Source organism: Chlorocebus sabaeus, chromosome 8, assembly GCF_047675955.1.
Source record: "Chlorocebus sabaeus isolate Y175 chromosome 8, mChlSab1.0.hap1, whole genome shotgun sequence".
Lineage (NCBI taxonomy): Eukaryota > Metazoa > Chordata > Mammalia > Primates > Cercopithecidae > Chlorocebus > Chlorocebus sabaeus.
This window is the reverse complement of record NC_132911.1, coordinates 27,548,057-27,562,694: the sequence shown is the minus strand read 5'-3', so window position 1 is coordinate 27,562,694 and position 14,638 is coordinate 27,548,057. Positions and strand designations below refer to the sequence as shown.

The 14,638-nt window shown below is 48.1% G+C and overlaps 1 protein-coding gene across 1 annotated transcript in view; it reads left to right on the top strand.

Annotated features, from left to right (window-relative positions):
- SCARA5 (scavenger receptor class A member 5) overlaps positions 1 to 14,638 on the top strand; it is a 122,603-nt gene that overhangs the window by 27,121 nt on the left and 80,844 nt on the right. The window lies entirely within an intron of this gene.

Sequence of the window (14,638 nt, the reverse complement as noted above, 5' to 3'; positions counted from 1 at the left end):
TATAGGTCGTCCCTATGAAGACAGATGGTGAAGCAGATGGCTGTGGTGGTCCTCTCCTGACTCCCTTTCAAAGGAAGGGCTGCTCAGTTCCCACCTTTCTCAATGGAGATAGGTAGGACTGGACACAAGTAAGGCTGAGGGATCAGTTTATTTCCACCCGACATGTCTCACATGAGTACCTACCTTGCAGCAGGCTCCATGCTAAGATTGGGGGCACAGCTAAATAGGACCCAGGGGCTTCTCTCAAGGGGCTTCCAACCCAGGAACCAAGACAGGGTCATGCAGTTAGAGCCCCGCCTCAAGGCAGAATGCAGCAGGCACTGTGATGGGGTCTAACCCAATGTGATGGTGACAGAGCAGGCACATATAGGGAGGTGCGGCTGCTGCATGGAACAGGTGGGGATGGTGGGAGCGAGGCTGCTGGCCAGGCCAAGCTGACTTGGAACACTGAGGGAGGGGACCTCGGGTGAAGCCCAGGGCAGGAATCTGGAGGTCCAGTCCTTACGGGTAGATGACCTGACCTTTTGCTGGAAATTTCGAGGCAAATGGCCAGGACCTCCCCGGTCTTGACTCACTTTCTGTCAAGCGGAACTAGTCACTTGGGTGTTGTAATGGGGTGTTCAGTGCTGCCTGCGCCTTCAGGTTTCCACACTCAGGGCAAAGACATTGGGGTGGAGTCTGTCCCACCAATGAGCAACCTGAGGGGCGGCCAACAGCAACAACGAGAGAACCTCATGATTCATCCCTGGGACCAGAGGACAGGGGCCAGCAGGGTCCCTCGCAGGCCAAGTGGGCCAGAGGAGGATTTGAACATGTTCTCAGGCTGCTTGGTGAGAGCTTGGGATCTCGGTTTTGTGGGTTTGGCTGCCAGGACCATAACAAAATTCTGGAATGTTTAGGAAGCATTCCAGCCCAACAGGAAACCAGAACAGGGACTTTTAGGTGACAGATGCAGAAAAGCTCTGCAGAACAGGAACTTTTAGGTGACAGATGGGGGTCTGGAGGAGAGGGACCAGATTGGTGGGGGGGTCTGGGGCCAGCCTCTGGAGGTCCTGGAAGGGCATCATCTCTTGGGGAAGAGAAGACTTGCAGCAGAGTGACAGTTCTCTTCTGGTGTCTGGATGGCTGCCATGTGGAAAGGGTAGACATGCTCTATGTGACCCTAGAAGGCAGAGCTAGGACCAACGGGTGGATGTTATTAGGAGACAGATTTCCATTCAAAATAAAGGACAGTTTGCTAACAAGTAGTGCTGTCCAGTATGATGAAAAAAAGGCTTTCTCCTGGCTTGGAGTTTGGGTGAGGTTTATAATGATGTCCTGGAAGCTTCAGAAAGGAGGGTGGAACATGGTTTCCCAATCTAATAAAAATGTTGCCATACCTCAATTGTTCCAGCATTTTTCTGATCATTATAATTATCTTTGAACCTGAAGTTTCTGGATGCCACATTGCCTGTGTTGAACAAAAATTTGGGGTGCATTGGGACAGAGCTGGTACAACAGTGTCATACCTGATCTCTTGGCCCTGGGTGTGTGGCCACTGTTACCTCCCCCAGATTCCTGTCTGGAGAATCATGTTGGCCTCTGGGGGAGGTTTGGTGAGGGTGGCATAGGAAGGGGACTTGGCAAGGTGGTGGACAAGGCTGAAGTTCTTTAAGGAGGCTCTGTCTGATCTCAGGGAGATTTCTTTAGATTGCCTGATTGAAGACCTCAGCGATGCTCCTTCTCAGAGATACCAAAATCAGGGGTGTGGGGAGATCCACAGTCCAGTGTGAAGAAGAGCTTGCCTGGCCTTCTGTTGGGTGACCTGCCATGGGAGAGGGCTTCCCCTTCTTGGGTAGAACTCACTGTCTGTGCCCAGAGAGGTCACCTTGCACAGGAGATCCATTTAAACCATTCTTAAAACCTCCTTGTCAATGCAAATCTCATAGCTCCTACAACTGGATGACAAAATTATCCACTGGAACCCAGCTCCATATCTGAATACTGGATTGGCAACATCTCAGCGTGCAAATGCTTACTCTTATGGTTTCCCAGTATGACAAATTTGTAATCAAACTACACCAAATATGAGTCTTATAAGTCCCACATAGGACTTCTCTCAATTCATCTTCTTGCCCAAATATTGAAAGTAAAAGGCAAACATGTACTTCACATTTATGCATTATCTAAGTTTACCTGTTTGAAGGTTAATCCAACCACCACCCAAATTATTCTATCAATTGGATTCTGCCCACCATCAAACCTGACCAGTGTCCTCCTGGGAACTTTACTCTGATAATCCCATGCTGTCACTGGGTTCTGTTCCCTCAGCTCACAGCCTTTCATCATCTCCCAAGGAGATGGCAAGAGACTCCTCCTACCCCTAGTTCCTCTAAGCTTTCCTATCTCTTCAACATATTTTGATTGTTACCTTGGCTGACGGTTCCCTATTATGTTTTCATTCTGTTCCCAATTCATTTCTGGACAATACAATCAGGTTTAAGTTTATGAACTAAAGATTTGGGATTGCCTGGTCATGTGGCCAGGGGGTCCTCAATCCAGCACTTCAGGCAAGATGTCCTTTGCGATGGAATTAAAGAGTCGGAGAGAGTTCAGTCTTATCCATGACTCTTCTGGGCAGTCATTGTGGTGACTGGGTGTGTTCATTAGGAACCATCTCTTCTTCTCTTTCCTGAGACAGTTCTGTAGATAAGTCTGAATTCTCACTGTGGAAATGAAACAGCAGAAAGGGGAAGTGAAAAGATCTGGGATTCAAATGTGGGGTGAGGCTGTAGCATCGCAGCAATGTAGCAAGACCAGTGGTCTACAGGGAGAGTCCCTGGGGAGATATGGGCTCCTCCTGCACATTAATTTAGTTATTTTCTAACAGCACCAGTCGGTCATTGTCATCAGCATCCTCAACAAGCATTGAATTTGTGCATGAGTGTTCAGTGGGTGCAGGGCGAAGGGATAAGCCCTAGGAACAAAATGTCATGAGATGTAGTCCCTGCACAGGAGGGTTTAAAATCATAAACACATACACCCACTGTAGGGCAATGTGACATAGTTTCTGCTATTGCCAAATTGTACAAAGGAGAGCCCAGTCCCTGAGGGCTGGAATAGTTGGGGAAGACCTGGGCCTGGGGAGAGTTATCCACCTGGCTTTGAACAGAGTATCCCTTTTTTGGATCACCTTGTTTCAAGCAAGTCTGTCCCTGGACTTTGCAGGGAAGAGTAATATGCTCAGAGCCCGTGTCCATCTACACTGTAGCTTCCTGATTCTGTCATGCATCTTGGGAATAGGAGTGCAATGCCATCATCCTTTATTGGGACACTTTGTCAGAAACAACCCTGTGAAATTTCATCTCTTGTGCTTATTGTAAAAATGATGTTGAGGATGTTATTTCTTGCATTACACAATGCTGTCCTCAGAGGATGCATGCACCAATCATTTTCTGTCTCAGTCATAGAAGGAGTTATGTGTTCCTTGAGGAATTTGTTTTCACCTTATGGAGACTGTGAATCTGAAAGTCTTTAAAATTATTTTCAAGGAGGTAATTAACATAAACTTAAGAGTCAGCTGTCATCCCTTGTATGGTGATATGTGAATTTGAAGGTCATTAAAACAAAAACCTGGGGACAGAATTGTGGTCCACCCGCAGCAAGTGTAGAGACTTTAAGGAAAGCATTTTTGTGTTAGTCTCATTCCTGGCTTCATTCGGGGTCTCTCTGCTTGATCTTCTTTACCTGGATCTCATCTGCTTTCATCTTAGTGTAGTTAATGTATCCTTGTGAATTGTCTTAATTCTTTATGGAACAAGGAAGGGTGTTATGTACAGTTTTATCTTTATAAAATTTCTGCCTTTTCTATTTGATTCTTCAAATGTGTGATGTTTTTAATATGTAAATGAATGACAGAGATCAGGGAATCTAGAAAATATTTGTAGAAAAAAAAAGATGAGTATTTCAGTTTTACCAAGTACCTAATTGAGATGAATATGGAATTGCTACCCAGGGACATTTAGCTAGTAGAAGTGGCAGGTGTGTGATTAACTATATTAACACATATCTAGCATGTTATATACTGCATTGACATCATAGCATTTAAGAAGAATATTGAGACAGGCAGGACCATGTAGACTTCATGCTGGTTACAAGTAGGGACTTTGGAGCCAGCCTGTCTGAGCTTGAACCCTGGCTTCTCTATCACCAGCTATAAGACATTGGCCGAGGCACTTGGCCAAGAGCTTCCTTCTCTGAAAATGGGGGAAATCAGTGTACTCCCTATATGTCTGTTTTGCATTGCTACAAAGGAATGCCTAAGATGGGATAACTTATAAAGAAAAGAGGTTTATTTGGCTCACAGTTTTGCAGGCCGTACAAGCACGGTACCAGCATCTCCTTGGTCTCTGGTAAGGCCTCAGGAAGCTTCCAGTCATGGCAGAAGACAAATGGGGAGTAGGCATGTCACATGGCAAGAGAGAGAAAGGGGGAGGTCCATCCTCTTTAAACAACCAGCTCTCGCATGAACTAATGGAGCAAGAACTCACTCATTACCATAAGGGGGATGCCAAGACATTCATGAGGGATCCACCCCCATGGTCCAAAGACCTCCCACTAGACCCACCTCCAACATTGGGGATCCGATTTCCACATAAGATTTAGAGTAGTAGTTATTGTTATTGTTACTGCTGGCACTAGTATTACCACTATTATAGCATCATCACTCTTACTTTTTCTTTGTTTTCTTTGCAGTCAATTAACCTTGATAGCATAACCTGGGGTTTAGCCCCAGGTTATCTGTGAATGCTCTGTAACCTTGGAAACATCACTTTGCTGTCTGAATGGGAGTTTACCCATTTGTAAAGTGAGCAAATTGGGCAAGATCTGTGGTCTCAAACGTTTTTTACCATGACTTACCAACCAGTACACATATATAAGCATAGCTGAGATAATACTTACATTTGTAATGCCTTTCTAGTCTATTTGTTTTTTTTTTAAACGATCACAACTCATTCATTTATTTCATAATTCATGAATAGGATAAAAGCTGTAGTCTGAAAAACAATGGGCTTAATGATACTTCTATTGTTCTCTGTGTCTTTCGAGCATTCTGGGAGTAGCCATATTCTCTTCAGGATATGGACTTTGAGGCCAGACTTCTGGGTTCAAATCCAGGCTGTGCTATGGAATGGCTCTATCATTTTGAGGCAAATAATTTAACCTCCAAGGGACTTGGTTTTTTTCATCGATACAATGGGGTGATGTGGTGCCTACCCTATGGGGCTGTTGTGAGGATTTAATTAAATAATACATGAAAATTAAAACTCTCTTAGTGCCCGGCACATAAGTACTCAGTAGGCTGGGGACAGTGGCTCATGCCTGTAATCGCAGCTCTTGGGAGGCTGAGGCAGGAGGATTGCTTGAGCCTAAAAGTTTGAGATGAGTTTGGGCAACATAGTGAGACCTCGTCTCTACAAATAATTAAAAAATGAGCCAGGTATAGCGATATACACCTGTAGTCCCCGCTACTCAGGAGGCTGAGGGAGGAGGATCACTTGAGCCCAGGAGTTCAAGGTTGCAGTGAGCCATGATTGAATCGTTGCACTCCAGCCTCGGTAACAGCGAGATCCTGTCTTTAAAAAAAAAAAAAAGTGCTCCAGAAATATTTGATGATATTATTCCCACAGTCAGAGACAGTTTCCTTTCAGAATAGCAACGGATTAGAGACCTACTTGTTTAGCCTGAGCACCCAGTAACTTTGTCTATAAACAGAACTGGGCTCAGTGCAGTACGTGTCCATATGCACATGTTTCCAATAAACACGCAGGGAAGCCTGGAGACACTGTTGGAGAGGTCCTTGAGGTACCGTGACAGCACAGGGCTCAGTAAGCCAAGAAACAGGAACCGAACAGCATTTCCAGGATTGTAGCTCTTTAGGGGAGGGAGCGATGGAGCCAGCAACGGCCCCACCCAGGGCCCTGAGATGCTTAGCTTCAGTGGGTGTCTCCTACAACCTCCCCCCCGACTTCCCAGACAGACACAGTGTTGTGCTTTTCCCAAAAAACAATTGCGAGTCACAGAAACCTCTTCCTTGTCCACCTTGATTTTCCCACACAATTTCTAGTTCTTCTTTCAGGAATGAATCATAACAAGGTGTTCTCCTCATCCTCACGATTGCTCATCAGCGAGTTGGAAACACCAAGGAAAGCGAACCCAGTTCCTCTACCTTTGTGTCTTTGTGCCCTGGTCTTCACACTCGCCATGCTGTATTGCAATGATTGGTTTCTGTGCCGGCTCTCCTTCTAGTCAAGGAGAGCTCTTTCATAATAGGGCACCGCACCTTGTTCACCGCTGTCCTCCCACTGTCTACCATCATGTGCTGCTTATAGCAGGTACTCAATTAATGGAAGGACTAAACTGAATGCCTCAACAGAATGGCCATCCTCCCTACAGGCTCCAAGTGTGAGTCGTCAACAGAATTAGACACCTCTCCTGGGGTGGCCTAGCCAAGGGGGAGTGTGCTGGGCTGTCACCATGGATGCTGATATTAGCTTAAATTCTCACGAGACTTTCTTTTCCTTTTTTTTTTTTTTTTTTTTTTTTTGACAGAGTCTGGCTCTGTTGCCCAGGCTGGAGTGCAGTGGTGTGATCTTGGCTCACTGCAAGCTCTGCCTCCCGGGTTCACACCATTCTCCTGCCTCAGCCTCCTGAGTGGCTGGGACTACAGATGCCCACCACCACACCTGGCTAATTTTTTTGTATTTTTAGTAGAGACGGGGTTTCACCGTGTTAGCCAGGATGGGCTCGATCTCCTGACCTCATGATCTGCCCACCTCAGCCTCCCAAAATGCTGGGATTACAGGCGTGAGCCACCGCACCCGGCCTCTTTTTCTTTTTGAGATGGAGTCTCACTCTGTCACCCAGGCTGGTGTGCAGTGGCACAGTCTCGGCTCACTGCAACCTCTGCCTCCCAGGTTCAAGAGATCCTCCTGACTCAGCCTCCCGAGTAGCTGGTATTACAGGTGCACTTCACCAAGCCCGGCTAATTTTTGTATTTTTAGTAGAGATGGGATTTTGCCATGTTGGCCAGGCTGGTCTTAAACTCCTGGCTTTAAGTGATCCGCCTGCCTCGGCCTCCCAAAGTGCTGGGATTGCAGGCGTGACCCACTGCACCCAGCCTCTCATGAGACTTTCTAGTGAGACTCATAATACAGGACCCTATATCCAAATGATAGAATACCATGTAGCCCTCAATGATCAGGTCAGATCTCCTCCTCACCCAACCCCAGATCTCCTTCAAAGGAAACCATTGCCTAGTAGGGGCTCCCCCATTGCGTGTCAGTGTCACTGGCTTTGTTGGTCTTGTTGTTTCAAGTTAAAGGCAGATCTTGTCAGTGATCCCAGTTAGATGTCAACACACTGGTTTCTGCCAGGTATTGCAGTCTGTTGGATCTGTTTGGCTCTGGACTTGGACATCTGTCATTTATTTTTACCAATCAGCCTGTGCCATCAATCATGTTGGAGCCAGTGTCCCAACTATGTCCCTATAGTCCCCATTCCGTAGCCTGCTGCCACGCGTGCAGTTCCCCAGAGGACATGACCAAGGGCTTGCCAGCCCACACACGCATTTCACCCCTTGTGTCCTGGGAGGTGACAGGGTCATTTGAAGTCCCCCCAGCCTCTTCCTTAGACTCAGACCGCACACACCTGAGCAGGTTACTGCACTTTCCCTGCACCTACCTCAGCTCTGTTGGGCCGCCCTAGCCGTCAGAGCTTCTCCTGCAGAAGGCACCTCTAACTCACCTCGGACCCCGGAGGACGGGGAGGAGAAGGGATCAAGAGCCAGTTGACGGCCTGAGTTCCCCATGGAAGATTCTACTGCCGAGGGTGATAACTCTGACCACGCCTGAGCCAGGTAGAATTTGGGGGCACAGACAGCTGAAACACTGCCTGCAAATCTGACAAGTACGCCCTGTTCTCTGGAGCTTTAGCCAAAGCCCTACCTACAGCACTCAGGACACTGAAGAGCACCCATCTCTCAGCTCCATCCCGCTGCAATCCTTCTAGGCAAAGAGCCAAATGCAGCCACCACCTGTTTTTATAAAGTTTTCCTGGAACACAGACGTGCTCATCCGTGTATGTAATGCCTGGCTGCTTTCGCGCTGCAATAGGAGGACTCAGTAGTCGGTGTGCCTGCAGAGCCTCCAATATTTACTACCTGGCCCTTCACAAGAAAACCGTTTGCCAACCCCATGCTAGGCTTCACTCATCACTAATTAGCCCTTTCATCCTTCCTCCCTGGATTGCAAGTTACAGTTTGCAGAGATTTTTGCATACATTGTGTCATCTAATTCTTATAACAATCCTAAGGAATTCAGAAAATAGTTCAGTTTATAAATGACAAAACTGAGACTTAGACGCATTGCCTGCTCTGGCCCACGGCCCCACAGCTGGGGAATGGGCGCCTGGACTGCAGCCGGGAATGGCGTGAATTCAGGGCTTCTCCTGCCGCCGGGAATGGCGTGAATTCAGGGCTTCACCACCCAGTGGTGAAGTGCATGGCACCGGAGTCAGACTGCCAGGGTACAAACCATGACTTTGCCAATTGCTATGTGACTTCAGGCAAGTGTTTCAACCTACCTGATCCTTAATGTCCTCATCTGTAGAGCAGAGCAGAAGGGATTACTCTGCCCGCTTCGAAGTTGTGGTGAGGATGAAATTAATTCATCCATGTTAACCGCCTGGAACAGTGCTCAGCAGGTGGGATGTATCATTGGTGTTTGTTAAGTGATTTATAAACGGGTGTAAGCGCCACAGACTGCGCAGTAATCCAGCTTCATTTCACCACGCTGTACAGGAATATCAAGAGAAACGTGTCAAGTGCTTTGATATCTATTCCAGGAGCCAGGATTGGAGGAAACTTGAGAGTCATCATACAGTGCCCAGCCCTTGCTAAGAAAAGGAGCTTTTCTATTTAAGCAAAAAGAGAATGGGAGTGGTCTTGAGTCCATCCCTCACTTCCTTCTGCAGCTTTGCACCTCCCTGTCCGTGGCTGGGCCTCTGTGCCTCCTAAACCCACCTCTCCTCTTGCTTCCTGGAACTATCTTCTGCCGGGTGTGCCCAGAACTACCAGGCAGATTTTGCCATTCACCAGGGGGCTTTGAATTTGGTCTGGGATGGAAGCCGAGCAACTAATGAGCTCCTATCCTCCACCCTTTTGGAGAGAAGTTATAAGTTCTGGGAATTTCTCTGACAGTCCTGCAGGCGTCGTGTCTTGGCTGACCTCACCCAAGGCTTGGGGCCCTCTCCCATCAAATCCCAAACAACAAACACTTACCGGGTGCCAACAATGAGCCTGGCACTGATTGAGACACAGGGAGATGGGAAGAGAAATAAAGAGAGGCCCCTGCTGTGAGGATCATACTGACTGGCAGAGCAGATATGCATAAAATATGCTATCAAGCACAGGGCAGATCAGAAGCTTGAGAACTAGGAAAACCTGAGGTCAAGTATTTGATCATTTACGAGCTGTGATCTGGGGAAATTGTTTCAGCCTCTCTGGACCTCATTTTTAAAAACCAGTAAAATGGGGATAGTAATGAGTAATCATCAGTATGATGACAATTCAGTGAGATAACACATGAAGTGCTTTTGCACAATGCCTGGCTTATACTAGGGCCTCAACAACCATTTCCCTGTAAATCTCAGAGGTTTCTGAGAAGTCCCAGTTTAATTCAGGGAGGCAATCATAGGTGTCCTTTGCTGCCCATCTCTACCTGCTTTACTTGTAAATCTCAGGCCTTGTCCCTCTTCTCTCCTTTTATATATGCATATATATTATTACAGATTCGAGGATGTGTGTACAGGTTTGTTACATGTGTATATTCCCTAATGGTGTGATGTGACTTCTAGTGCAAATAGCATCACTCAAGTACTGAACATTGCACCCTATGGGTAGTTTTCCAACCCTTACCCTCCTCCTCTTCTCTTTAACTAAACTGTCTTTCTAGTGACTGCCATCAACTTCCATCAGATTCTGTCTGTCTTCGCCTGAATTCCACCTTCTTGTGGCCTCCCCACTTGGTTATTTAACAAACACCATCTCAAACCCAATGTGTAATCAGAAGTCTTGACTTTTCTCTCCCAAACCTGCTTCTCCTCCAGTCTTTTCCATCTCTGTAAATGACACCATGATCTACCTGGAACCAGGGCATGCTGCCAGCTGTATTTCACCTGCCCGCCATGTTCATGCATCAGAAGCCCTGATGAGCTCCCAGCACCCTGACCTGCACCCCTCCAGTCGTCGACACGTGGAGTTGCCAATGTTAGCCAGTAAAAATGCAGGAGCCCAGTAACTTGAATTTTAGATAAGTAATGGGTAATTTTCTAGAATAAGTAGGTACCAAATACTTGGTGTAAGTGCCCAGGAGGGAAGACGGGGAGGCAGAAGGGCTCTCACATTCCTCTCCAGTCTCCAGTCTTCAGGAGGTGGAGGGTGGAATGGTGGGCAGTGGCCATCCCTGGTCTGTCTCTGGTTTTAGCAGAGCCTGCTGGCCCCTCGCTGGAACCTCCAGACAGATGGTGTATTTGGTTTTGTTAGGATAATGTTCAGCTTCACCCCATGCTTCCAGCTCAGAGTCGGAAATCCCAAGTCTTCCTTTGCCCATGTGGCCTTCCTGTGTGCAGCCCAGAGTGGCCCGGCAGCTGGCAGCATCCCTGGGAGCTTGCCTTTCTCTGCGCTCCTTCTAGAGAAACTCATATTCTCTGAGACCCTTTTTGGAGCAATCCAAGGGATGCAGGGAACTGGGGGTAGGATGGCCCCTTGTTCTGTTCCTGTCTCGCCCTGCTGGGAAGCCCTGGAAGAGAACCAGCTCTGGGAGCATGAGAGGACCTCTCCCAAGGTCCCTCGCTGTGTTTCTGGCAAGAGTTCCAATCCGAGTTCAGCTGTCAGCCAGGGAGGTGCCAGTGACACTCGTCACAGGGATCCCCATCTCTGGGGGGGGGTCTCTGGAACCCCTGGATGAACATGGGGTGGGCAGTGACAATGATGTCAGAAGTGACTTGTAGGATGCCAAGGTGCCACCTCTGAGGGTGGGAAGCGGTGGATCCTACAGAGTCCCCACCATACTGAGTCACGCTGGATGGAGTCCTTCTGCAAAACACTTTGTTTCTCCTGCTTATTGTCAAAAACAGAGTCTGGCCCACTGTCTTCTGTGAGACATTTTCAGTCTATTGTCTGCCAGAGTTTTGGAAAAATGGTATCTTACCGGGAGGAGTCAAGGAAAGAAAGGCATTGCTTATTTACCAATTAACACTTGTCCCCTGACCATTGGCTGCGGCCATTTAGCACATCTAAACAAGCCAGTTCCTTGAGGAAGTCAATGACCTTTCAGGATCTATAAAAGTGGTTTATATGCTTTGACTCAGAAATCCTCTTCTATTTGTCTCCAGGAAATGAGTACAAAGAAAGAAAATGGCATATGTATAAAACTCAACCACATTCTTCATAATCACTCAAAGCTGGAAAGAACCCAAGTGTGCAGTCTTAGAGCATTGTTTAACTAAAAGACAGTTAACACAAAGGAGTATTATGCAGCGATTTCAAATGATAGCTATGACATACGTGAGAGGGCGTTTATGAAATTGCATTAAGGGAAAACAAGAGCACCCCTTGGTGTGTATACACTGTGAATGCTGTTATGCAAACAAACATATATTACAAAAGGGCAAAGGATGGAGGGGAATTTGGAGAAATGAAAACTGGCGGGGTGGGTGGGAGGCTTACCGGTACCCATTCTTTCAATTCCCTCAATGTTGTCGGGGGTTCTTCATAAGACCACCCTTTTAAAAGGCCACAGGAATCTTCTGTCACCCCGAGAATACAGCTCCCAGCATGGTGTTGACTGCCCTGGTGGAGGGGCCAGCTGGCCTCTTCTAGTCTTTTCCTGGTTTCAGGTCCCTGCCAGCAGAGGGTCCTGGTGTCTGGGAAGAGCCAGGGACAGAAGCTGGGTAAGTGCCCCGAGGACACAAGCAAAGGAGAGGCAGGGTGACAATACAGTCAGAGCTGGGGATGATGAGTTCTGCCCTCAGCTTTGTAAATGAGATGGAGGCCCAGGGAGGGGAAGCGTCCTGCTCAGGGTGGCAGAGTGGGACTCGCATCGGAGGCTCCAATTCCCCAGGAATCCCTGCCTCCCTCCTCTGGGGTCCCAGCTGCTCCTCAGATGCAGACCCAGACTTTCTGGAGCCCCCCGGGCTCTCGACGACTACTGCTTAGCTTTGCCAATTAAAAAAAAAAAAAAAGAAAAATCTTCAACCTTCTTTGGGTGTAAACTCATTATTCAGATGCTCCAAATTTCCCCTTACAATGTTTTTTCTAAGGTGACTCCCCCAGTGGGCCCGACCCTCCTTCCCATCAGGGGCACACCCCAGGGTTTTGATCTGAGTCTCAAAGCTTGCATCTGCCTTTGGGCTTCTTCACGCATCTCATGCATGTTCTCATAACTCTGAGTCCTGATTTCTTTGTGTGCCAGCAACTGCCATCTAGAGAGCTCCATGTGAAGGGCACTGGGGGCTTCCAATTCAACAGGCCCAAACCCAAACTTACTGTCCCCTCTCATCGCAGCCTCCCTTCTTTCTCCCTTCAATTAATAACATAACCATCTAAGGTATAAGATCCACTTTATGGAGTCACCATCATTGTTTAAACTGAATCTCCACTGTCGGACCCTCTCGCCAACTCTCTACCTGAGGGGCTGGACAGAGCAGTGGGTCAATGAAAATCCACAGCTGGCAAGTGCAGGAGATGTAGGACTGCTCCTTAGCTGGGGCCCCAGTGAGTGGCCCACCGCATCCTCTGTGGGCAGGAAGAGCAAAGGGCTCCCGCAGCAGACCCACCCATGCCTCTGGGCTTCGGACTCTCAGGAAGGCCCAAGAGGCCACTTTTCCTGATCTTTTGAGAGCTTCCTTGTTTCTTCAATGTCCTGGCCCCCTGGGTTCCCTCGTGCTCCCATCCCATGACTTCCTCTTAGCCTTTAGCCCCGGTTGTCAGCCTTCGGGCTGTCTGCTTTCCCTCTGGATTGGGCTGTAGGAAGAGAGCAAGGATGCAGAGCAGCCCTCCCCAGCTCTGCTTCAGGGTCTGACATCCACATGCATCTGACATTTATCCTGCAAAAGTGACCTGCTCTAAGCAATACCCCATGCACTCTGGTGATAAAAAAGAGTTCCTGTCTCTCTTTCTCTTTGTGGCTTTTGACAAAAGGCTCCCTTCTGTTTTCCTGGCTTGGCCTGTGCTTGGAACTGGGTATGTGTTATGACCAGAAAAGGGGTAAAGAGAGAGTGGGAAAAAAATCCACTCTGTCTCACAGTGTTTCGCTACAAAAAATAATGCTTGCACATAATCCATTGTCCACATGGCCAATGATTTCCTTAGGATAGGTCCCTACTGGGGTTATTGCTGTCAAAGTTGGGTATATGTTTAAGGGTTAATGGAAAGACTACACCAATTTGCAGGGAATGACAGGATTTTTCATTATTCTGCCTCTCTGCATGGTTTGTCACTCTCAAGCCCACAGGAAGGTCTTGCTGGCTGTGAGGAGCGAAGAGTACAGGGCTAAGGGAAGTAACTCTGTAGGGTCTGCAGCCTGTGCCCCCTGGGCGATGGCAGCAAAGACAGAAAGCCCCCTGATCACTCCCCTGTGCAAGGACTTGGTCCATAAAGACTGGGATCTCCACCTCAACCCTTGATCTCCAAGTGCCAGATGGTCAGAAAGCAACTGCCCAGCTGTGTCCATCTCCTAGGACTGCTCAAAATACCTCAAACCGGGTGGCTTTAAGAAACAATTTATTTTCTCACACAGGCTGGAAGTCCAAAATCAAGGCACGATCAAAGGCTGCACTCCCTCTGGAGGCTGTGGAAAAGGATCCTTCTTCACCTCTTCCAGCTTCTGAGGGTGCCAGCCACCCCTGTGTTTCTTGGCTTGCAGGCGCATTGCTAAAATCTATGCTCCCACTGAGACCCAGCCTTCTTCCCTACATGTCTGCGTCCAGATGTCCCTCTTCTTCTAAGGACACTAATCATACTGGGTTTAGGACCACCCCAACCCAATCCAACCTCATCTTAGTTTGATTACACCTGCCAAGAGTTTATTTCCAAATAGATTCTGGGTGGACATGAGTTTGCAGGGGACACTATCCTGCAAAGTGACCTGCTCTAAGCAACGGCCTGTGCACTCAGGGCTAAGAGAGCATGTCACCTGGAGCTCACATGTCCCTCCTTCTGGGTCATGCTCTGAGGACCTGGGACTGGAATTCCCTGGTGTATTTGAGTTCACTTGAAGTCATTCCCAGTGAAAAATGTTGGAAGGAAGAAGGCATTCTAGGCCTCCTCTTCTCCAGCCATGTCTCAGGGAACTTCCCCTGCATCAGGAAGAGGAAGAGGAAGGATTTGGCTTCCTCCTCTGGGTACAGGAGGCACATTTCCTGGCATGGAACACGCTTGCAATTTTAGGTGGGCCTCTGCCTTCCGCCTTACCGTGTGGCCATGGGCAGTCACTGATGGCACCGTGCAGGACGGGACGGGGTCTCCACACCGGGGGTCCATCCTCAGTCTCCTGACCCCAGCACTGCCACGGGCTGTGTGACCTTGTGCAGGAGGCCT